This window comes from Schistocerca americana, chromosome 5, assembly GCF_021461395.2.
Source record: "Schistocerca americana isolate TAMUIC-IGC-003095 chromosome 5, iqSchAmer2.1, whole genome shotgun sequence".
Taxonomy (NCBI): Eukaryota; Metazoa; Arthropoda; class Insecta; order Orthoptera; family Acrididae; genus Schistocerca; species Schistocerca americana.
The window spans coordinates 579,122,319-579,147,811 of record NC_060123.1 but is presented as its reverse complement, the minus strand read 5'-3'; the positions used below and the strand labels follow the sequence as shown (position 1 = coordinate 579,147,811).

Here is a 25,493-nt window from a genome sequence, read left to right as displayed (position 1 = left end):
TTCTTGTGCAGTTTGTAAGCAACTTTTTACCGACCATTCGCGTTTTTCTTCGGTCGTCTTCAAAATGGTTCAAATGGTTCTGAGCACTATCGGACTTAACAGCTGAGGTCATCAGTGCCCCAGAACATAGAACTACTTAAACCTAACTAACCTAAGAACATCACAACATCCATGCCCGAGGCAGGATTTGAACCTGCGACCATAGCGTCACGCGGTACCAGACTGAAGCGCCTAGAACAGTTCGGCCACTGCGGCCGGCTCGGTCGTCTTCCAGTTTAAAACAAAATGGTTCAAATGGCTCTGAGCACTATGGGACATCTATGGTCATCAGTCCCCTAGAACTTAGAACTACTGAAACCCAACTAACCTAAGAACATCACACAACACCCAGTCATCACGAGGCAGCCTCTTCCAGTTTACAAAACACACTCCTTCTAAATCACTCTAAAATCTGCTGAACAGGACGTCGAAGTGTCGGTCCACGTCGCTATTCCCCCACTTCATTCTCGGATGGAAGGAGATATCCTGTGTCTGCCATTGCCTCGGAATCTTATTCTCATTAGCTTACAAATGGCTTTCGGTGTTACAATTACAGCTGTAGATGGAAAACTAAGAATAGACAGCGCACTGAAGATTAGCAGAATTTAGCATGATAATAGTGTTTCAGTTTTCAATCATTAGGCTTACCCAGTAAGACATACAAAAAAGTATAAGGTTGTGGAAACCAGACGATATTCTTAGGTATGATCATTTGTCTTGAGGAAAGTATGTCTATTATCCTGATACATTTCCCTGTCAATAAATGCGTGTACATTACGAACTACAACAGTTGCACTGCATTCCCTACTTCACAGTCATTACGTTCTTTATCAACTCTCCGTAGTTGAGAAATAACCGCCCGCTTATTTTCCAGAAATACAAAAGTTTAAAGATCTATCAAAAACTTTCGTCTGAATTTTCCCCACTACACAATATGTTAAATAGATGAACGTTTCTTCCAAAAGTTGAGGCTCTCGTAAGTACAACAAAATCGTGACCCAAGGCTGCTTCTGCAGCATTTGTAGAGACCACCAAATATGCCCTCATAATCATTCAAAACCTAACAAAATTATAAAATACTATATATGTCTACTGTTGTAAAAGAACCCAGAATTTGTTCAGCAGAAATTATTATTAATATTTTGTGTTCACACAAGCAGACATTAACGTGCTATTTGCATTAAATCCTTTTGGGAATGTGGCTGCACTATTTTTCGAACTAAAAACCGATATCGAACTCGATTTTTCGGCCGTCTTTTCAGCGGTCCCCTTCAGTCTGCAGCGGTCCTCTTCAGTCGCATACTAGTACCCAAAAGGATTTTATTCAAACTGACGTGAAAGCCGACGCACTGATACAGCACTATTCCTTTCTTGCACTTTGATTCTCTACTGTGCCATTAATGATTATGTGAAGCCGATACAGTTTCCTAAATTCGTAGCCTCGAGTGTGATTCTATCGAGTTCCTCCACAGATAACCGTAGCATCTCACTAAGTCTCACTAAAGTACAAGTAAATGAAGCTCTTGTATTGCCACTACACATTTTTAAAGCGATATTGTTTATTTTAGGCTCGATTCATGAAAGTAAATGCAAGACACCGCTGCAATCGGCGCCTGACTCGCTTTACCGATGCCTGAATTCCCATCCCCCGCCTCCCCATCCATGTCCGTCTTTTAGATGCAGATTCCTTACAGATCCGATCCATAAGTATGTATTTTGAATTATGTTAACGGAAGCTAATTTCACAGATTTCATTCAGCATTATAAGAGGAAGTGGTAGTGTGCAGTTCGTGAAACTACGCGCCAAACCACGTCGCAATGTCTCAGAAAGTGAAACCATCTAGCACACCGTACTTCAGCCGGATGCAGGCCTTCAGTTCGACAGTCTTCTTAAAGCTATCCAGGAGGTGTACGCTATGGGCCGGCACCGATTTTCTACCTCTCTGTTGGCGCTGGGTTTCCGTATTTCCCTTCTTTCATTTTATGTTCATCTATAACAGCGCAGCCGGCCAGAGCGGTTCTAGGCGCTACAGTCTGGAACCGCGGTACCGCTACGGTCGCAGGTTCGAATCCTGCCTCGGGCATGGATGTGTGTGATGTTCTTAAGTTAGTTAGGTTTAAGTAGTTCTAAGTTCTAGGGGACTGATAACCTCAGCAGTTAAGTCCCATAGCGCTCAGAACCATTTTTATAACAGCGCAAAGAGGTACGTCATTGTCGAACAACTTTGTTATCCACGTCATAATGCTATACATGTGGCACACTGCACAGTGTCCGTATGTTGACGGTATTATTGCACAGCGACGCCATCTCACGTTCCATCAAGGTCAGCAGTGAGAACTGGAATTCGGTTCACCAGTCATGTAAGTTTCATGCCACGACCTCCTGAGCTAAACCATATCCGTAGTTGAAGCTATATTTTTTCTGCATGATAAACTTGTAAACGTGTATGCAGAGAATTATAAACGGCGTCGTTCGGCCTTTCCTACGGTAGGCGCTGTTTCGGTTACGCGTAATTGACCTAAGTAAGTATTAACGGCCTGTTATAAACGATTTATAAGATAGCCGCATTTAGTGAGGCAAAAGGTCGCTTTCTGACGTATTTTACATGATTATGATGTCTTACGATGATTTAGTACGGAAAGGTTATTGCTCATAGATGAATATTTCCAACAAATGCCGCTGTACAGCTTTCGTATACTGATAAACGACATTTTACAGAATAGGAGCTTTAAATAAAGTACAAATTTCACATGTTGCTGGGAGCTATCTGAAATTTCGTAAATAAGAATATTTGGCAGCCAATATCACGTGTTGTGATATTTTATTTTTATTTTATTTCCTCAATGACCGTCTTTGACAGAGTCTAAATGTCGTCCTCGGATCTTCAGGGAATCACAGTAATATTATTTCTAGAATACGACAGCATGACTCTATCGAATCCGATCATAGGGGAAATAAAATATGACAATACGCGGTCTTGCTGCAAAATATTCTTGATGTACAAATTGACTATTATTCGACGTGTGTTCGGGACTAGCGTGTCATCAGGAATCTTACATTGCCCATAATCACATCCAAGTTGCCATCGCGTGTGTTTCCTAGCAGCTTTCGGTGTTACTTTTGTCAGAGAGCAAACTTAAAAAATAGAACTACGTAAATATTTAGCAGCTCGTTACAATTACGAGATAAAACCAACAGCACGGCTAAGTAGAAGCATGTAGCTAGCATAAACTTTGGGTCTGTCTCGTAATTCCAAGTAAGCTACCACGTAGTTACTTAATTATATTATTCGACTTTACCACGTGATAAAAGTAACATGAACAGTTATTAGCCAACATATGTGTGCCTACTTGAATGTGATTATGTCCAGTGTAAGAGTCCTGAAGGTGCGATAGACATTAGCCGAAAAATAAGTAATCTATATGCAGCTTAAAGATGTTGTTTTGGAAAAGATCCTTTACCTGATTATAGAAAGCACTTCGAATTATATTTCGTCGTTACACAAATGACCCTTCTGATAACGTACTACATAGTTTCAAATCCGTCCACTTACACCTGAAGGAAGATTGAAGCAGGTCGTACTGTTGAATTTTATACGTTGGTCATGGAAAGATAAATATCTATTACTTATTACATTATGTTTCCAAATGTCCAGATGATTCATTAGTGGACAACTTGAAAAGAAATATAAGTCTTCACTGAAGAATTTGTCTCAAAAGACAGCAGATTTCTGAGCACTGCATAGTTGTGCAAATTTAAATCATTCTTTATTTCACTGAATTATTACGTGGAATGAACAAATTTTACCGCCTGATTTTGTATCCTATCCTCTCGGTAAACGTCATCAATAAAGAAATTAATATTCAATAGAGGTACTCAAGGATGTGGTTATAACCCACACCGCTGGCAGAGACCACAAAACTCTTATACGGCTGCGCTAATGGACTAGACGGACGAATTCCTGCCTCATTAAAACCATTATCCCTCAACGAGATCAGGTTTCAGCCAATTCCCCAACAGTGTTTAATACCCTAACCAAACTTCGGGCAAAAAAGTGTCTGTTTTCTTACATTACGGGTGATAAATAATATTTACTTAACGATCCGATAAATAAATTTCATATGTTTTGCAGATATTTTTACTAAATCAAGAAATAATGACTCACTAAGACGGCCCTTTTGCTAATTTTTAAGATAACCCTTTTTAATCATCATAGTAACCAACTGCGATCACGTAGGAACTTCTATTCCTACATTATTTTTGTTGTTTCCTGTTTTTCTAGTACTCCATCTTCGTGTGTGTCTGCGTGTGTGTGTGTGTGTGTGTGTGTGTGTGTGTGTGTGGTTTAGGTGCGATGATGAAAGGCGAGGTTATTAGTGCCCTTCATATTTTCCTACGTCGTATTGTCTTTCTTCTGATCATGTTCTTCGCGATTTCTTATTTTTATGCTGTGTTGAAAGCCTTCTAAATTTACCTTTTATTTCCAAGCCTTCGATATTCTTTCGAGTTCTTCTGTTATTTCTGTAATCCATGTTATTACTGACTTCTTATTCCAGGAATAGAGTATTATTTCCTTCGTTACCCTTTTCTAATTCATTCGGTAGAGGTGTCCAAAAACGTTTGAGCTTCACTTTGCCATTATTTCTGATATTTGTTACATGTTTTGGTAGATCTCTTTAGCTCTCTTTTTCCAATATTGCTTAGTTTGTATTGCAGCCACTGTTCTTCTAATAAGCCTCCTTACAGTTATCTCTATTCCGTCGAACTTATTGTTCATCGTTAAACTTTGACACGTATATAAAGATTTGGTCTTACCACTGTCGTTTAGTGATTACCTTTATATTTGCAGAGGTGCATCTCTTGTTGTAGATATTTTAGATTAAACTATGTATTCTACCCGTTTTACTGATCCTTGCATCTATTGCTGAGTTTTGTAATTCATTCTGCCGTATAGTGCCTTCAAGACTTTCAGATTTACTAACTTCAAGTAAATTTCACTTATTTTTGTTCCTATGTGTTTTAGTGCACTTTCTCTGTTTGACATTATTTTTTGTCTGAAATTCTGAGACATGTTCTTTCGGCTATCCATTCTAGAATATTATATTTAGTTTGGTATAGACCAGTGCATTTCATATGCCATTATCGAAGTTCCTTAGGCCATTTTTTTCATTGGTACCATACTCGAAACATTAAATGGCTCTGAGCATTATGGGACTTAACATCTCAGGTCATCAGTACCCTAGAAGTTAGAACTTCTTAAACCTAACTAACCTAAGGACATCACACACATCCATGCCCGAGGCAGGATTCGAACCTGTGGCCGTAGACTGAAGCGCCTAGAGCCACTCGGCCACATCAGCCGGCTCTAAACATTAATTCCACACCTGTAAATCGTGGAGAATAGAATTGGTATTCTTGAGTCATTCTCGTAATAATGAGTGATAGCCGCTGGCTGTTCAGCCAAGTAATACAAGTTGTGCTTTATCCAAATTTATTTTCAATATTTTGACATTTTAGACTCCTAGAAATTGAGCACTGGATCGCCTCATTATCTGTAAATATTCCTTCATTCGCTGAAAATTGGCTTGAAGCCCAGCTATTTGCTATCAGATTTCCAAATGAAAAGATGAGTGAATACGGGAATGGTTCAAAGGGCTTTGAGCGCTATGGGAGTTAACATCTGAGGTCATCAGTCCCCTAGAACTTAGAACTACTTACACCTAACTAACCTAAGGACATCACACACATCCACGCCCGAGGCGGGATTCGAACCTGCGACCGTAGAGGAAGCGCAGTTCCAGACTGAAGCGCCTAGAACCGCTCGGCCACACCGGCCGGCGTACTGGAATGTACACTACTGGAAATGGAAAAAAGAACACATTGACACCGGTGTGTCACACCCACCATACTTGCTCCGGACACTGCGAGAGGGCTGTACAAGCAATGATCACACGCACGGCACAGCGGACACACCAGGAACCGCGGTGTTGGCCGTCGAATGGCTCTAGCTGCGCAGCATTTGTGCACCGCAGCCGTCAGTGTCAGCCAGTTTGCCGTGGCATACGGAGCTCCATCGCAGTCTTTAACACTGGTAGCATGCCGCGACAGCGTGGACGTGAACCGTATGTGCAGTTGACGGACTTTGAGCGAGGGCGTATAGTGGGCATGTGGGAGGCCGGGTGGACGTACCGCCGAATTGCTCAACACGTGGTGCGTGAGGTCTCCACAGTACATCGATGTTGTCGCCAGTGGTCGGCGGAAGGTGCACGTGCCCGTCGACCTGGGACCGGACCGCAGCGACGCACGGATGCACGCCAAGACCGTAGGATCCTACGCAGTGCCGTAGGGGACCGCACCGCCACTTCCCAGCAAATTAGGGACACTGTTGCTCCTGGGGTATCGGCGAGGACCATTCGCAACCGTCTCCATGAAGCTGGGCTACGGTCCCGCACACCGTTAGGCCGTCTTCCGCTCACGCCCCAACATCGTGCAGCCCGCCTCCAGTGGTGTCGCGACAGGCGTGAATGGAGGGACGAATGGAGACGTGTCGTCTTCAGCGATGAGAGTCGCTTCTGCCTTGGTGCCAATGATGGTCGTATGCGTGTTTGGCGACGTGCAGGTGAGCGCCACAATCAGGACTGCATACGACCGAGGCACACAGGGCCAACACCCGGCATCATGGTGTGGGGAGCGATCTCCTACACTGGCCGTACACCACTGGTGATCGTCGAGGGGACACTGAATAGTGCACGGTACATCCAAACCGTCATCGAACCCATCGTTCTACCATTCCTAGACCGGCAAGGGAACTTGCTGTTCCAACAGGACAATGCACGTCCGCATGTATCCCGTGCCACCCAACGTGCTCTAGAAGGTGTAAGTCAACTACCCTGGCCAGCAAGATCTCCGGATCTGTCCCCCATTGAGCATGTTTGGGACTGGATGAAGCGTCGTCTCACGCGGTCTGCACGTCCAGCACGAACGCTGGTGCAACTGAGGCGCCAGGTGGAAATGGCATGGCAAGCCGTTCCACAGGACTACATCCAGCATCTCTACGATCGTCTCCATGGGAGAATAGCAGCCTGCATTGCTGCGAAAGGTGGATATACACTGTACTAGTGCCGACATTGTGCATGCTCTGTTGCCTGTGTCTATGTGCCTGTGGTTCTGTCAGTGTGATCATGTGATGTATCTGACCCCAGGAATGTGTCAATAAAGTTTCCCCTTCCTGGGACAATGAATTCACGGTGTTCTTATTTCAATTTCCAGGAGTGTATTACAGCTGAAGTGATAACTATTATAGCAGTATGGATAGCAAAAAAAATAACTAAAAGAGGAAAAATTACACTTTTCGATGTGCCTGAATCTGAAAATTTATAATGCGTCTGTATTAACAGTTTTTGCTGACGACTGTGAGACATAGAATTTAACCTGAAAACTGCATTGAGGTGACAAGACTCATGATCTAATGATATGCATCCATACGGATGGCGGTAGTATCGCGTACACAAGGTATAAATGGGCACTGAATTTGCGGAGTTGTCATTGTAACTCACGTGATTCATGTGGAAAAGTTTGCAACGTGATTATGGCCACAAGACGACAATTAACAGACACTGAACGCGGAATGGTTGTTGGAGCTAGAAGCTTTGGACATTCCATTACGGAAATCCTTAGGATATTGAATATTTTGAGATCCACAATGTCAAGAATGTGTCGAGAATACCAAATTTCAGGCATTGCCTCACACCACGGATAACGCAGTGACCGACCGGGAGCAGCGGTGTTTGCAAAGATTTGTCAGTGCTAACAGACAAACAACACTGCGCGAAATAACCGCTGGAATCAACGTGGGACCTTCGGATAACGTATCCGTTAGGACAGTGCGGCGAAATCAGGCGTTAGTGGGCTATGGCAGCAGACGACCGACGCGAGTGCCTTTGCCAACAGCACGACACCGCCTGCAGCGCCTCTCCTGGGCTGGTGACCATAGACGACTGGAAAACTGTGACCTGGTCAGATGAGTCCCGATTCCATTTGATGAGAACTGATGGTAGGGTTCAAGTATGACGAGACTCACGAAGCCACAGACCCAGGATCACAAAAAAGCACTATGCAAGCTGGTTGTGGTGTCACCGCCAGACACCATACTTGCTAGGTGGTAGCTTTAAATCGGCCGCGGTCCATTAGTACATGTCGGACCCGCGTGTCGCCACTGTCAGTGATCGCAGACGGAGCGCCACCACAAGGCAGGTCTCGAGATACGGGATAGCACTCGCCCCAGTTGTACGGACGACTTTGCTAGGGACTACACTGACGAAGCCTCGCTCCTTTGCCGAGCAGATAGTTGGAATAGCCTTCAGCTAAGTCCATGGCTACGACCTAGCAAGGCGCCATTAGCCTTACATAGCAACTGATACTTATCGTATAAAGCATGTCTCATCAAGAACGATGTATACAACAAGGATGGATTAAAGTTAAGTATTCCAAAAGCTACGTACTTTTCTTTATAGCATTCATTACGTATCCTGCTTCAGACCTCACGCCATCCTTCGTGTGTTTATAGCGTGCATTGCGGTCCCCTCAAATCACACTGTGTCGGAACTTCTGTCGACACATCACTGGTGGTGACTCCATAATGGAGTGGGCTACGTGTTTACATGGAACTGAACCGATAAGTGACTGGAAATATCTTTAGCTACGTGGAGACGTTTTCCAGCCACTGATGGACTTCATGTCCTTAACAACGATGGATTTTTTATGGACGACATTGTGCCCTGTCACAGGGTCACAATGATTCGAGAATGGTTTCAAGAACATTCTGTACAGTTAGAGTGAATGATTTGGCCACCCATATCGTGCGATATGAATCCCATCGAACATTTATGGGAGGTAATCGAGAGGTCAGTTCGCGTACAAAATCCCACGACACTAACATTTTCGCAATTGTGGACAAGCATGGCTCGGTATCTCTGCAGTGGCTTACAAGGACTCGCAGATTACATGCTACGTAGAGTTGTTACACAACGCTGGGCGAAAAAAGGTCCGACATGACAGTAGGAGGTATCCCTTGACATTTGCCATCTCAGTGTATTTAAAATCAATGATCGTTCACGCTGTCTTGCTGAGGTGAAGATGTATAGGTTTCAGAGGTCGTAACCATGTTATCTTTACAGAATGTTTCGACAGTTGCCCTAGTTTTCTTCGTCAGGTGTGCAGCGCACAATTCGTTACTCGCTGTCTGCATTCCAACCAAACTGTGAACGGGACTCGACGGCGGAGCTCTATCGATTGTTTTCTGGCGCCGTTAGACAATACAACACTCTACAAAAAACCTAAACCAACAGAAAGCCTATGCAAAAAAAAGGATATAAGGAAAATACCTTTAGACAATGACTTTCCAACTGAAATGTCTTAATAGGAACATATCGATGATCAGACCGTAAAGAGAAAGAGAACAAAGCTCCCTACGTTTCGTTCATTTTCATATTTTGTGCCTTAATCCACCGTTCTCGTCACAGTTCCTTAATGATGTATCTAGTGTGAGTGTTCTTTTGCAGATGGTGTTTGCGTGTAAGAATTTACGCGATCAGACTTTCAACAAAGAAGGTTGTTTCCAAGCTGAATAATCGCTTAAAAACTTGTGTATCGGTTATGTGTAAAAGTAGTAATAATTACATTTTAACATTCAGTGAGTGTCGAAAGAAATGCGTTTCTACGAAAGACGACGCAGACGAAAACGTTTAAATCGCCATGATACAGGGACTCTCAGGGTGAATAGACGATATTCAGCGATATAACAGGAGCTCTCATTTGGAACCCATGCTCTACCCTGAGCGGCTACCGAGACAGAACACACCTAACTTACATTTGTTTTGGGGCTAGGCATATCTCAGCCGCCCTTACTACATCAGCTGGATTGGTCATGGTAGTACAATCAACTGACAACCAAGATCGCGAGACATTATGCCATCAGATTTTTGTTTACAGGATCAGATGAAATATGAGGTGAACAAACGAAAGGTAAATACGCGAGATGAACTGCTTTGTCGTATCATGGACCCGGCTGCCCTCATTTGGGAACGTGCAGAGCCACTCAGACAAGAAACACAACATGTTCTCCCAAAAATAAACAAATGCATTGAAACTGACATTGGAATATTGGAACATTTATTGTGAATCGTACAGCAGCTGTAATGCGACGTGTATGATAATTCTTAGAGGTGAATATTTTAAAAATATTTCAATTGGTGTTTTTTAAAACGCACCTCGTAACGTTTACTACCTGTTGTACACGCGGAAACTTGACAACATATTGAATAATACAAATAATAAGTAATCATGTACATTCAATGTGTTCTATCTCGAGAAAAGTTCGGAGTAGGGCATAGGTCCATATGAAGATTTATGCTTCGAATGATCGTTGCTATCGTATCAAGAAACCCTAACCATTCCTCCTGACACATCTATACCCCGCAAGCCAGCTTACGACAAGTGGTGGACGGGTATTTCGGGCAAATCGTCACTTTTCCATTTCCTGTTGCCTTGTTGGACGATGTAAGGTAAAGCCGTCTTCGGTAAGCCTCCGTAAGAACTTAGCTTTCTCTTTTTTATCGTCATGGTCAACGTGGTGAAACATCTGTTTTCGGCTAATCGCCGTGTCTTCTATTGATTATATGTGGTAAAGTTGCCAGACTAACGAACTGTATTCAAGACTCGGATGGAAAAGAAATTCGTAGGTTATATGCTGTATTTTCTGTGTTTTACCTTTCCTGTCGACAGCTGCATGCAGTTCACAAGGTGTACTTTGCATTCTTTTGCAACCACTCTATGCTCTGCGAGGAATTCTCTTAGGCAACAATTAAAAGCATTTACTTGAAGCACAACGTCTTTTTTTTTAGGTGCGGACAGTAGTTTCCACGGGAAGTTTCACAAACTCTTCTCCTAACAGCAAAGGTTTTTTTCCCTACGCATTAGCACCTATACCTTTCGTAGATCGTAGTCAGCTGGACTGGAGTTTGGCGCCGCCGACCATTTAGACTTGGACCTGTAAGCTCGACTGCTTTTGTTTCACTGATGTACCGCCGTTCGAGGTTTATTAATTTGGTCTGACAACAGATGGTGGCTTCCATATTCCAAGCTACTTAACTCTTACGGATTAGTTACTCGTCACGAGGAAGTAGTTTCGGTGCCACGAAACCGCTTGTGATCTGATAACACAAAGATTAAATACAGCTGAACCGGCTTCTATATCACCAAGAATATCTTATAGGTCTCGATTGCTATGGGGGTGAGAGGATGTGCTTTCCGAAACGTCGCCATCGCTCTGTAAAACAACATTATTAGTAACTCCAGAACATTTCTTAATCGTCATCTTCATTCTAGGGTTTGACGAATTAGCCTGTACTAATACTCATCGTTTCCTGCACCGGAGTCAGGTAACGTATGCGATGAACTGGCTTCTAAAGTTTATATTATCCGCGTACTGTGTTTATTAAACTATTTAATTCTTTTCACACGTCATCGTTATTTATTTTCCAGCGCTACAATATATACCTACATTGCACCGTCGGTGCACCGGGCTCTTATGTTTTCTCCAATCGCATATTTCTCGTAACAAATGAAACTGAAGTCAAATGCTACCCAGTTATATAACTAGCAGGAGTGGAGTCCTCGTAGTGTTTTGCATTTACCGGTGATGTAATATCTGAGTCACAACCACCTGAGGCTATGTTTGTCACTATAAAACATTTCACTGTCGCTCGCACCATTATCATAATTATATTCTATGAAACTGGTTGTTCAGCGGGGATGTAATAAAAAAGCGCGAATAACGGTAATTGTGTATGACAGATGAAAGACCGTCGTAAATGGGGTAACAGTGGTGTAAATTTAACGTTTTCCATGTAACGGATTTGCGTTAATTTGATAATGGAGTGAAGCGTTGGTGTCAGAATTGTAGAGGGGGTAGAGTCTGACTACGGCAAGTAGGTTCAAGTGGACATAGGTTAAAGTAATTATACAGACGTGAAAAGACTTACACAGGATAAAGTAGGGTAAAATGTTGCGTCGAGCCAGTCGTCAGACAATAACAGCACGCAAAAGCCAACGATGAAAGTAACAGGATTAGAAGAAATCGGAGGATATATGACAAGTTTCTAAACACTGTATGCTGCAAAGCGGTAAATAAAACCGAAATGAGATTCTAAAGGCTATGGCTGTTCATATTAGATATTACGCCCATCAGGGGAAAAAGAGAATCGAGTTGTTTGAGATGTAGTGTTACAGAAGAATGCTGTAAATTAAGTGGAGAGATAAGATAAGAAGTGAGGAGATTCTCCGCAGCGGCGAGGAGATAGTTGTGTGGAGAACACTGGCTAGAAGAAATGGTGTGATGGCTGATCACGATCCATCAGGAAGTAACGCCCATGGTACTAGGGGACAAAAAATTGGGGAAATATAGATGTTAGAGTACATCATACAAATAAACGAAATGTTGCGTATACGTGATACTCTCATTACTGTGAGTAGAGATGCTGGTACGGAATGGAAGCGCTATATCTACATGCAGGGATTTTTCATCCCAAACTACTCTGATGTGCAAAACTTCAAGTCGAAAACAAATGTCGCATGATATGTCACTGCCGAGCAACTCGATAAGATTTGGACCGTACATATGAAGAACTGCTACATTATTGCACAGAATATAACTGAAATCAATACTCAATGAGACGAACAGAAACGATAGTCGGTCCAAAGACAGTACGTACAGTGAAGGCACCGTGATTTGTGATGGTTCCCTCGGCATTAAAGACGTCGGGACATGGTAATTAAGAGGCCTGGCCTCAAGGTTGGTATGGAAAATGGAAATGAGCTTTGGCGTCATTGGCTGGGAGGCTCCTTGCGGGGCAGGTCCGGCCCCCTTGGGCGATCTGTGCGCCGGATGGGGATGAAATGATGATGAAGGCAGCAGCACAACACCGAGTCCCTGAGCCAAGAAAATCCCCGACCCAGCCAGGAATCGAACCCGGGCCCCTATGACGGCAATCCGTCACGCTGACCACTCAGCTATTAGGGCGGACAGTTGGTATGGAGATCTTGTGGTAGTCGGTGCATCTGGACGTGCTGCAATACTCTTTCCCAGGCATCCTGCTTGTGAACAATGGGGTTTACGTCGAAGGAATGGCCAGGCCACTCCATTCGTGGAATATCCTCTCGTTTCAAAAGCTTCTTCACATGGGCATTCGAAGTGGTCGTGCATTGTCATCCACAATAATGAAGCCAGGTTTGAATGTACCTCTGCAAAGACGCACGTGCGGAAGGGGCACAGTGTCACAATGATATTGATTTGTGAGTGTACCGTGTTCAAAGATTCGGTGTCCAATACAACCATGATATATTTTCCCTCCCCGGACCATAACACTTGGACCACCAGAATTATCACCTTCGACAGAGCTTCTGGTTGCATTACGTACCATCATTTGTCGAGAGGTGGGAATATGTATTGCACTCTGGTACACTGCCGAACGTGATCTTATTGGTAGCCCAGGTGTCATGGTGTGGGAAGGCACAATACTAAGCTCCATATCTTTTAACAGGGTACACCCAACAGTCAACGTTACTGTGACCCCATACTCCTTCCCCAACTGCGTCTTTTCAGGGGTGTGTTCGATCCTGACTTCATTCGTATGGATGACAATGCGAGACCTCGTCGAATTGAGCAGGTGGAGGAATTCATGGATCGAGAGTGTTTTCGATGAATGGAATGGCCTACCATTCCCCAGACTTAAAAGAGCACGAGTGAGATGCGTTGAAGAGACGGACTGCAGCACATCCACACGCACCAACGATCATCCAACACTTGTCAAATGGTTCAAATGGCTCTGAGCTCTATGGTACTTAACATCGGAGGCCATCAGTCCCCTAGAACTACTTAAACCTAACTAACCTACGGACATCACACACATCCATGCCCGAGGCAGGATTCGAACCTGCGACCGTAGCAGCAATGCGGTTCCGGACTGAAGCGCCTAGGACCGCTCGGCCACAGCGGCCGGCCAGCAGTTGTCATCCACGCTAGTGAACAAATCGAACGCGCTACGACAAGAGCTTCTTACCAATCTTGTGGCGAGCATGCGTTGCTGTCCTGGTGATCACACACCCTTCTTAAGAGCCATGTCCCGCCTTTTACGCCGGCCGCGGTGGTCTAGCGGTTCTGGCGCTGCAGTCCGGAACCGCGGGACTGCTACGGTCGCAGGTTCGAATCCTGCCTCGGGCATGGGTGTGTCTGATGCCCTTAGGTTAGTTAGGTTTAAGTAGTTCTAAGTTCTAGGGGACTTATGACCTAAGATGTTGAGTCCCATAGTGCTCAGAACCATTTGAACCGCCTTTTACGAGATATTAATGTTACTTGCGGAGTGCCACATTATGCGCAAGTTACTTTCGTCCTTAAGTTTTGCACGCCAGGCATTTGGTCTAGAAGAGCAGCGGTGATGCTGTACCGTAAACTTTCTGATCATTATACTGTGCGTAAGTCCCTGGATGAAATTATCAACCTGTCCACGATGACTCATAGAGTGCGACTGAGCTAATGGTGATCCTTCCATCGGATGGCAACACTAGACTCTGCAGACTGTATGGTACAATTTGCACTGGGTGTTATTGTGTCCCTTTCTACTATCACCGTAATGAAAACACAAACACGATATAACAATTCACAAATGACATCGGAGTTACCTATATTAAACAATTACGCTTATGACTTACGACGCAAGAGCGGCCAAAATGATGTCAGTAAAACTGGTATTACGTGGGGTACGAATGCCGGCCGATGTGGCCGAGCGGTTCTAGGGGCTTCAGTCTGGAACCGCGCGACCGGTACGGTCGCAGGATCGAATCCTGCCTCGGGCATGGATGTGTGTGATGTCCTTAGATTAGTTATGTTTAAGTAGTTCTAAGTTCTTGGGGACTGATGACCTCAGATGTTAAGTCCCATAGTGATCAGAGCCATTTGAACCATTTTTTTGGGGTACGAATAACTGCCGCGAATGCAAAAAGTATAATTAATTGGAAGAAAAGTTCTGCGAATGCTGCACATTGGGGTTCATAAGGATATTACGCCTTAATAATATAGAATGAGATGGCCGAGAATGAGATAATGAAATAAAGGTGACTAGAAAATGTAAACCAATAACAGTGATATTTTTGCGGATGGCGCAGCTAAAGACCACGTGCCAATTTCAGTTCCCTATTCGTTGTTCTCTTCTTTTTTTCAGTACTCGTTTATCTGTTCAAAAAAAATGTTCAGATGTTTGTGAAATCTTGTGGGACTTAACTGCTAAGGTCATCAGTCCCTAAGCTTACACACTACTTAACGTAAATTATCCTAAGGGCAAACACACACACCCATGCCCGAGGGCCCGAGGGAGGACTCGAACCTCCACCTGGACCAGCCGCACGTTTATCTGTTCATTATATTTTCTTTCTTTCTTTTTCTTTCTGACTACTTATTGTCGGATTTTTTTTCACTCTTCTACTTTGGAATCCTTCCGTATTCATTACTTTTTCCCCTAAACACCTGTCGGTAGTTTCTTCAGTATTTATATTATTTTTTCCTACATCCTTTTTTATTTCATAAAGCCAACATGTTGTTGAAACCAACATGCTGTCTCGGAATCGATATACTGCAGGGAGTCATCGTATTCGACCTCAACAGCTTTACACATTCCAGTTTTTCTGTTCCTCCAGATCATTAATTTAAACCACCAGGAATTACGTCTATTAATTACTCAGATGACGCTGTATAATCTTAAAATACCTGTTGTACTACTGCATACTTAACACCTGCTTCAAAGGTGCTTAAGCAGGAGCAACTTTCATTTTATCGTAATGATCTGGTCTTATCACATTTCCCCATAAGTTCCCAGCAGTGTTAATTTTTTTTCTTTTTGTCAAAGTCATACAACTTCACGACATGCTCTGTGGAAGCTGTTGGAAGTGGCAAATTATTGTCTTACTTGGAAAGAATAATGTAGTCATAAATTGTTACAGGTAGGAAATACAGTTTCTTAAGACCATCTTAGTGATTCATCTCAAGTGGTCAGGTGTAAAATGAAACAGAATGTAAAGTATAAAGCTCTTGCGTATCTGTATTACGAATAAAGTAAACTTAAGGAGACAGTAGTAAAAAGTATTAAACGAAGAGAGACGAAAAAATGCTCCGAATGAGGATGTTGAATATATTGCGTTGAAAATCAGCGCGCTGCCCATTACGATGAAAGCGATAACGTGTTCGTGTGAAGTGTTTACTTACATCAAAATGATCCTCACAGAAATAAACACGCATAGCGACCACTGTCTCATTTGGAAGTGTACGAGCAAGCTGCAACCGTATTTTAAGCTTCTTCTCATTCCCTTAACACGTAAAAACAATTTTTCCGGAGTTTTTGTGACTGTATTTTTACAATGTTGTACTACACGAGACTTGTAGCTCATTACCACGAAACATAAATTCTGAAACAGGATATCACTGTTAATGAGATTTATGAGAGTAGGAGGAGCATGTTAGCCAATGACGTAAGAGGCATCACAAGACTCAAATGGACCGGTTTAGAAGGATTTCAAATTATTTGATTTTCATATCGGTTTCTTTAAAAAAAAATACTGAAATTCATGAGGGAAAAAATGTTATGAGTATAAAATGACGTGACTGAATATAATAAAATTTATTATTGCCGGGCGAGCTGAAATTCCGAAACCATTGATCAGTCACGTAAAGGGCCGTAAGAGGAAAACGTGGTATCGAAACCATAAAACCTGTACTACAATTAATGGAAGAGTCATCTAGTCTGATGATTCTTGTTCATATGTTTCCAACTTCTGATCAAGTTACCGTCGCAAGAGTGAAACATCCCAGCGATTCCATGAGTATTTGTGAGGACTTGTTTTGTGAGCACGAGAATAGCATCGCATCCCACCTCTTACCACCCCCCCCCCCTCCCCCCCACTCCCCATCCACCACCCATCGTAGTCACCAGGCCTCAACTTTACTGAGCCTTTGTGGTCTATCTTTGTGACCGCTATCCATTTTCATCTCCGTGAGCTGAACCTGCCACGATTTTGCAAGAAGAATATTACAAGAATTCCTTGAAAACTATAAAGGACCTGTATTTATCTACTCCGAGACGAGTAGAAGCTGTTTCGCACGCTGACGCTTTTACTGCACCGTATTTCGCATAGTAATATTTTTTGTTTCCATATTTTTGTCAACCCCCTGTAACAAGCAATGAGGACGTCAGTGAAATAGTTTATCCCCTACACAGTTTAGTATTTACTTTAAAGAAAAGTAATGTCTACAATGCAAGACCATGAACGGGCTATTGGGCTGACTGCGGGTAGAGCGCAGCCTTTCCTCGCCACGGCCTTAGCATGGGGAGGTTGTGAGCCGCTTTACACCCACGGGAAACGTCTCCTTTACTCTGGCGATAGCAGGCTGAATGGACGTGGGGCCGTCTTGAAGGAACTAGAACGGGGAAACACCAACGTTCCTACGCGGTATCGAACTCGATATAGAAGTAATCATTACTTAACGGAAGTTCAGAGCATGACTGGGAATTAAATGAAAGAATTCTCTTTAATACAGCGTTGTTTGTTGATGATGAGTGATTATCATCCAATAGAGGTGGCACAGACGGTCCGTAGTGGATTCCAGAGAGTGTTGCTTTCCAACCGCGATGTGCTGCTCGCCGATAGGTGACGGGTGTGGAGCTCACAAGCTTTAAGGAAGAAAAGACAGACCGGAAACTAGAGATTTCTAGCACGGGCTGCTGAATGTGACGGTTGACACACAGAGATTTGCTGTGGTTCGCTCGAATTTCAGTTTACGGTCGGCACTAGCTGATGTGGTGCCGAAGTGTACTTTATTAGTTGTGGTAGACAGCAATGGAGATCCAGCAATGTCTACACGTGCAGTTGTGTTGGAAATGTGATGTCTGGCAGCTGTATCAGTGGAAGAGTGCCTCCTCAGCGTCACGTGTTACCAGCTGGCGGTGCACAGGCTACCGTGGAGATACAGCGCCTGGTATGACTTGAAGCTCCACGTCGCAGTGAGCTGAGCGGCATTAGGCGGCGGCATTGAGTGACTAGCAAAAGTGGTATACGGTGGATGCTAAGAGCCTTTACACTGAGGTGCGAAAAGTCATGAGATGCCTTCCAATACCGTGGCGAAACTCCATTTGCCCAGGGTAGTGCAGCAACTCGGCATGGGCTCAACAAGTCGCTGGAATTTTTGGACATGGTTGTGGAGATGAAGCAGCGATTAGTATGATTAATCAATTATTCAAAAACAGTCTTAATCGCATTTATTATTATTATATCGCCAACCGGTTTCAACCGGATGTAGGGGTCATCTTCTGGGTGTTTACACCATTGGTCCACTGCTGGTGGTGTCACTCCTGTCTACATAGTTTCCTGCCGTTATGTAGACGGGAGTGACAACACCAGCAGTCGACCAATGGTGTAAATGCCCAGAAGATGACCCCTACGTCGGGTTGAAACCGGTTGGCGATATAATAGTAATAAATGCGATTAAGACTGTTTTTGAATAATTGAAGCCGCTGGAAGTTCTCTGCAGAAATTCTGAGCCATACTGCCTCCACAGCCGTCCATAACAACGGAAGTGTTACAGATGCTGGGTGTCCCATAATTGTTCGATGAGATGCGTGTCGCGCAATCCGGCTGGCCATTTCACTCCCTCGCACTGTCCAGTACGTTCTCCAGACCAGTCGCGAATAAATGTGTCCCGGTGACATGGCGCATTGTCATTCATAAAAATTCCACAGTTTGGAAACATGAACCCCACGAATGGCTGCAAATGGTCTCCAAGTAGCCGAACATAACCATTTCCAGTCAATGAAACGTTCAGTTGGGCAAGAAAACCCAGTCCATTCCATATAAACACCGCCCAGAGCATTGTGGAGCTACAATCAGCTTGCACAGTGTCTTGTTCACAACTTGGCTCTATGGCCTCGTGGGGTATGCGGCACACGTGATCTCTACCATCAGCTCTTACCAAATAAAATCGGGACTCATCTGACCAGGTCAGTGTTTTCCAGTCGTATACGATCGAACCGATATGGTCACGAAATTAGAATTATATATTAATACTCTCAGCTGCTGACGGGCGTTGATATATGTCAACGTGAACAGGTGAAAATGTGTGTCCCGACCGGGACTCGAACGTGGGATCTCCCGCTTACATGGCAGAAGCTCTAATCCAACTGAGCCACCGAGGGCACAGACGATAGTGCGACTGCAGGGACTATCTTGCGCACGCCTCCCGTGAGACTCACATTCTCACCTTGTATGTCCACACACTACATTCGTAGTGTCCCTACCCAACACATTCATTACTCGTGGAAGACATTCTTACCAAGTCCCGTGAGAGTTCAGGTAATATGTGTGCTTCCGCACAGAAGAAGAGGATCATGGCCGGTACTGTCAGAACTATATACTTATATGGATATGGTATCTGTTCTTTCGGACATGTCCACGAGTAATGAGTTCGTTTCTTGTTTTAGAAGTTATCTGTACCAAATGTAACCTGACTGTTCGTGATACTTCAGGCAGCCGCTGTCGGCATAGTATGGGGCCAGGGGCTGCGTTGTACCCGTTTGAAACACATGGTTTTCACTTGCAGGTATTTAATTATCGTAAAGTTATGTAATAAAGTGTTGTGAATTTAAAATTCAGTTACCTCTTGGTTATTATTCTTATACTATTGAGTTTGCACGTAAATTTATCCTTCCCCTTGTGTTTATGACTGTTCTCTAGCTGTATTTTCGTTGCCTCAAGTTCAGAGTTGAATTAATGGAGACACACTTTGGTCCCAAAAGGAAGAAATCTTACATTTTAAAGTTCTTCTTCGCTGATGAAACGGGTGGGAGGGGGGGGGGGGGGGTAGCAGTTCAGCTCTCAGAGATCGGAGCATTTCGTTAAACAGATCTGCTGGAGAGGTGCAAGAGGTTACAGCAAAATTTCTACACAAAAGCGCAAGGCTTTTGGAGGCAAATATTCAGTCCGAACAAAAACAACCGTAGATCATAGAACTACTGAAGAGAAGACTGAAATTTTTGAATGTGATGGGTGGTGCAAGTTTTGCTTTACACTTCAGAGACCCGTCACATGATTTCTAAAGACCTCAGTAAGATCAGAAATGGCGTTCCTGAAATAGATGGATAGCTTCGTGGGACTGGATGGATTTAAAAGCCACTATGTGTGGAGATAACTGAACATTTTCTAAAACAGATGGTAGAAACAACGAACATAAATAAAGACGGCTCTCGCTCCTGAGTGAAGCATAACTAAAGAATTTCTACCATACAAGCCGAATGGTAAAACAGACTTTGTAAGACCAATGGAAACAGCTTCCTGTCGCCGGAAAAAGTTGCTCGCCTACTGCTTGAAATAAAGAGAAGAAGATATTAGTTTATATAACGATTTCAAAGGAAGCGGCCGCAAAATAACACATTACTTGACAGATCAGTAGTCAGCAGCAAAGGCCAGATATGTAGATAAGGAGGCCACGGTAACATACTATCAGGCAAACAAGATGTCAGACTGTGACTTAATTTTAATACATTTAACTTAACAGCGAGCGTATTGGCATACGAATCCTCCTCTCGCAACCCATTGTCGTGTGTTGTTCATTTCTCTACAAGCTCTGCAACTGGGCACAAACAGAAAAAGGGACAGAGTGGCTTGTAAGCAGATCGCTATTATTTTGCTGCGGTCTTGCCGCAACAGTAACACCGGTTCCCGTCAGTTCATCAATGTTAAGCGCTGCCGGGCTGGGCTAGTACTTGGACGGGTGACCATCCGGTCTGCCGAGTGTTGTTGGCAAGCGGGGTTCACTCAGGCCTTGTGAGGCAAACTGAGGAGCTACTTGACTGAGAAGTATCGGCTCCGGCCTCGGAAACTGACATACGGCCAGGAGAGTGGTGTGCTGACCACATGCCCCTCCATATCCGCATCCAATGACGCCTGTGGGCTGAGGATGAAACCGCAGCGGCCGGTAGTGCTGGGGCTTCATGGCCTGATCGGGGGGAGTTCAGTTTTGTTTTGTTTCAACAACACCAAATTATGAAAGAAGTGGCAGAAAATCCCCCCGGTGTCGAATTAGACAAAAAAAAAAAAAAAAAAAAAAAACCACCAAGATTATTTCTAAATTTATCATTTACTCATAGTTTAAGAGAAACAGGAAAACATGTCACTATCTTCCATAGAGTGAGTCATCAATAAAGCGGTAAAACAGAGAAATTCAAAGCGTTGAGACAGTCACTGCTGCCACGGGTGAATCATGATTGGAAAACGAGAGGACAAAACATACAATGTTACACTGCCAATCCGCACAACACAGTTCAACTTGCGGCAGCATGCACACTATACAGAATTCAGGGTTAATGTTGCACTCTATATCGCCTACTGACGTCCTATTACATTGTATTCTACGTAAGAAGCTATGAACCATGTTATTGGTAACAACCGTGTTGGGATTTCGCGCGGTGCCAGTTGTTCTGTACGTCTTCGATGAGTGGTTTTCAGTAATGCAATGAGTAGTGATTTAGGAACTGGGAAGTTATTTTTGACTGTCTGATACCTGTTATTGTGAATTGTTGTGATCTGCTCTAATTAATAAGTGAGATGATCGAGGATATATATTATGCTAAAACCCTCTAATAATGAATAAGTAAACAGTTCTACATCTCCTTGTGGAAATGCCTTCGTTCGAATTATAAGAAATTTGTTTAGATTGGGCAATAATGTATCGACGAGTGGTTTCTGAATAGCGACTCACAAGCAACTGATAAGATGTAGAAGTCTGTGTGAACAGCAGCCGGCCGCGGTGGTCTAGCGGTTCTGGCGCTGCAGTCCGGAGCCGCAGGACTACTACGGTCGCAGGTTCGAATCCTGCCTCGGGCATGGGTGTGTGTCATGTCCTTAGGTTAGTTAGGTTTAAGTAGTTCTAAGTTATATGGGACTTATGACCTGAGATGTTGAGTCCCATAGTGCTCAGAGCCATTTGAACCATTTTGTGAACAGCAATTGCTGTTGAGTATTTAGTTTCCTGTCGAGAACTGGAAACATCGACAGCGGGCATTTCACGTCTACTGCTGGCTAAAGATTGCATCTAGTCTTTTCGTATACGAATTAGTAATTTGTTGCAAATGCAAAATTAAGGCGAGCCACAAAAGATGACATTTTGTCGAAACGTCCGTCGTAATAAAGATGTGATAAACAATAAACAAGGTCTACTTTATTTTCATTAACACTACAAGAATAAAACTTCACACGTTAGGATTTTGGTGCACCGCTTTGTTCGGTAAGTAGTTTCCGATAAGTCGATAACAACGACTGTTTACAGGCAGTGGAAACGATCTAGCGCGCCGTGAGGTAGAATACATTGTTATAAAAGGTAAAATTTAGACCACTGTTACGAATTGTACCAAAGTTTTTAGAAATTTAAATTTTGGTGATTCGGAACACGTGAGTTTGAAGTTGAAACGTCTGTCGTAGACCAGAATCCTATGCAGAAACCTGAAAGCCTTTGTGTAAGAAATATTTATGTAAGGTGGTGCTCAACACCTGCAAGACAGTTGCTGTGAGGCATATTTTTATAATTACACCGTCAGCTGCTGTCATAAAATTTATTAAGTTGCTGCTAGTTTCTGTCTACACATAGAGCATCCTCGGGCATTGGTCAAAAAGAATATTAAGAATAACTTTGTATGATGCTGTTTGACAGTTAGCAACTAAAAGTATGGGATTGTACTGATTGCGAAAGTACTGCAGCACATGTTATGACACACTGAAACTTGCCTATGTAACTTGTTGTTAAGGATAATATAAGCAACACAACAGAAAGTAAACGCTTTAATAAATATTTTGACCCAGTGCCAGAAGATGGTCCACGTACTGACAGAAACTAGAAGTAACTTATGCAACGTTTTTGACAGCAATTGATGCTATAGCTATATAAACACGTCTTTGATGAATCGCTAATATCATATCGATAGCAGGAAGATAAATATGTTAAATTTTCGTCTTGAGGGAAGCTGTTTTGGTGCGTAGGCTGTTGTTTATTTTGAAATAAGCACATTATTTCGTGATTTAGCTATCAGCGAAATTCTCAAGCTACCTCTCTTACTTGTGCCACAGCAATAAACTGTTATAGCAACTTATATTCCACACATCTACATGTAGGAAGGAACAAGTGATGGCATTCTAAATGGAGGTTTCTTACATCCGAGGTAGTTAAGGGCGCAGGTACTCCACGTCAGAGATAGATTTTATTTCATTTTACTTTTTTTACTCTCATTTGTTCCATAGGACCAAATTTGAATTGCAGTAACCTCTGTGAGCATACCCAAAATGCTTGTCAGAAACTTTTATTACGGATGCCATCAGAAGCTGCTTCCTCTACACAGATGTGTGGAGTATAAGAAGCTGTAGGATACAATTTTTTACTGTGATTCAAGTAACCGAGGTAGTAATATCTGAAGAAATACTTCAGAGCAAAGATCGCCTTTAAATATTTATTTTGAATCGATGAACAGCTTAAACAGTGCTTTGCTGTCATCTTTGGAGTTTACCTTTTTCAGTATTCCGTCATATACTTTGACAATGCTGAAAATTTAAATTGTTTGGAGATGCAAGTTTTGCCAGCATGTAGATTACTACCAATCAGTATCTCATTAATAAAAACACTATTTACAATAATGTTGCCATGCATCTTTCGCCGATTACGTGCGACGAGACACACATGCTCGTCTTTCGCATACTCTCTCGGGCATGTGTGTGGTCGCACGTAATCGGCGAAAGCTGCGTGGCAACATGATTACAAATAATGTTTTTATTAATGACAGCCGGCCGGTGATGCCGAGCGGTTCTAGGCGCTTCAGTCTGGAACCGCGCGACCGCTACGGTCGCAGGTTCGAATCCAGCTTCGGGCATGGATGTGTGTGATGTCCTTAGGTTAGTTAGGTTTAAGTAGTTCTAAGTTCTAGAGGACTGTGACCTCAGGTGTTAAGTCCCATACTGCTCAGAGCCATTTGAATCATTTTATTAATGACATGCTGACTCGTTGTGATCGACTGCTGATAGAGCTTCCATCTCCATATTATTTAAATTTTCAATATTGTCAAAATATATAGCATGATTTTGAAAAAGATAAGATCTGACGATGCAGCAAAGTACTGCTGAATCTGTTCATCAATTCAAAATTAATACTGCAATGCGATCGTGGCTCTGAAGTATTTCTTCAAATACTACACTCTGCATATCGGCCCCTGATCAGAATGTCTGTATCTTGACAATGCCCAGGGGGAAATTGCTAACAGCTAAATCATGAAATGAAGTGATTATTTAGAAATTTAGAAAAGGCTACGCAGGAAACGTCTTCGACCATGATATACACTGAAGTTGTGGACCAGTTTATCCATGGTAGACAATGAAAACCTCGCAACTTCATCTGTCAGTGAAAACCTAGTAATTCCAGCGACCAGTAATTCCGTCATTAAAAAGAGATTTGAAATTGCAGGCTTGTACTATACAGCTACACAAGTAGGAAAATTATCTTTATTACTTTAGATAATTTTTGAGAATCCATTTTTGCTTCTGTGAAATTTGAGAAAATGGAATTTCAAGGTTTTCATTGCCTACCTTCGTTGTAAATATTATGTTGAGGTGGAAAGTTTATTGCCATAAACCTTCGAAGAGTGGCTACTTGGAGCCGAGAACGGCAACCGTCAGACGGCGAATAACCGCGGGGTGGATTTGTTTCTTATCCAGTCCGTCGCCGCAACACATTGTTATCGCTTGCTGGTGAGGACGCCGTGTGGCTGGCGGCAGGTTACCTCGTGGAGCAGCCGATGCCGGAGGGCCCCGGTGCCGGCGCGGGCCGTGTCGCCCCATGAGGCGGCGGCGTGGGCGGCGGTGGGCGGCGTGTCTGCGGCGCGGGCCAGCCTGTGCTGAGTGGGGGGCGAGGTGTGCACGCGCCGCTGCGAGCGGGCCAACTGCAGCCGGAGGCGCCGCCGCCGACGCCGACGCCGCCGTCGCGGACGCCGCCGCCGCGGCTCGGGACGCTGGCCGGCGGGAGCGCGCGTGCGCCGTGGCGGCCGCCGTGACGTAGCCGCCGCTGCGGCCCACTCGCCTAACTCTGGATCGCCCACTTGTCGAGAGGTCCGACCACTCAACCCACTAATACACTACTGGCCATTAAAATTGCTACACCAAGATGAAATGCAGATGATAAACGGGAATTCAATGGACAAATATGTTATACTAGAACTGACATGTGATTACATTTTCACGCAATTTGGGTGCATAGATCCTGAGAAATTAGTACCCAAAACAACCACCTCTGGCCGCAATAACGGCGTTGATACGCCTTGGCACT

General features: G+C 43.6%; 1 protein-coding gene across 1 annotated transcript in view; it reads right to left on the bottom strand.

Annotated features, from left to right (window-relative positions):
- Positions 1 to 25,054, bottom strand: part of LOC124616551 (lachesin-like) — a 354,912-nt gene extending 329,858 nt beyond the window's left edge. The window contains exon 1 of the mRNA XM_047144869.1: positions 24,952 to 25,054. The gene's annotated coding sequence lies outside the window, so the exon portion shown is untranslated. The remainder of the gene's footprint in view (positions 1 to 24,951) is intronic.
- Between the last annotated feature and the right edge of the window lie 439 nt (positions 25,055 to 25,493).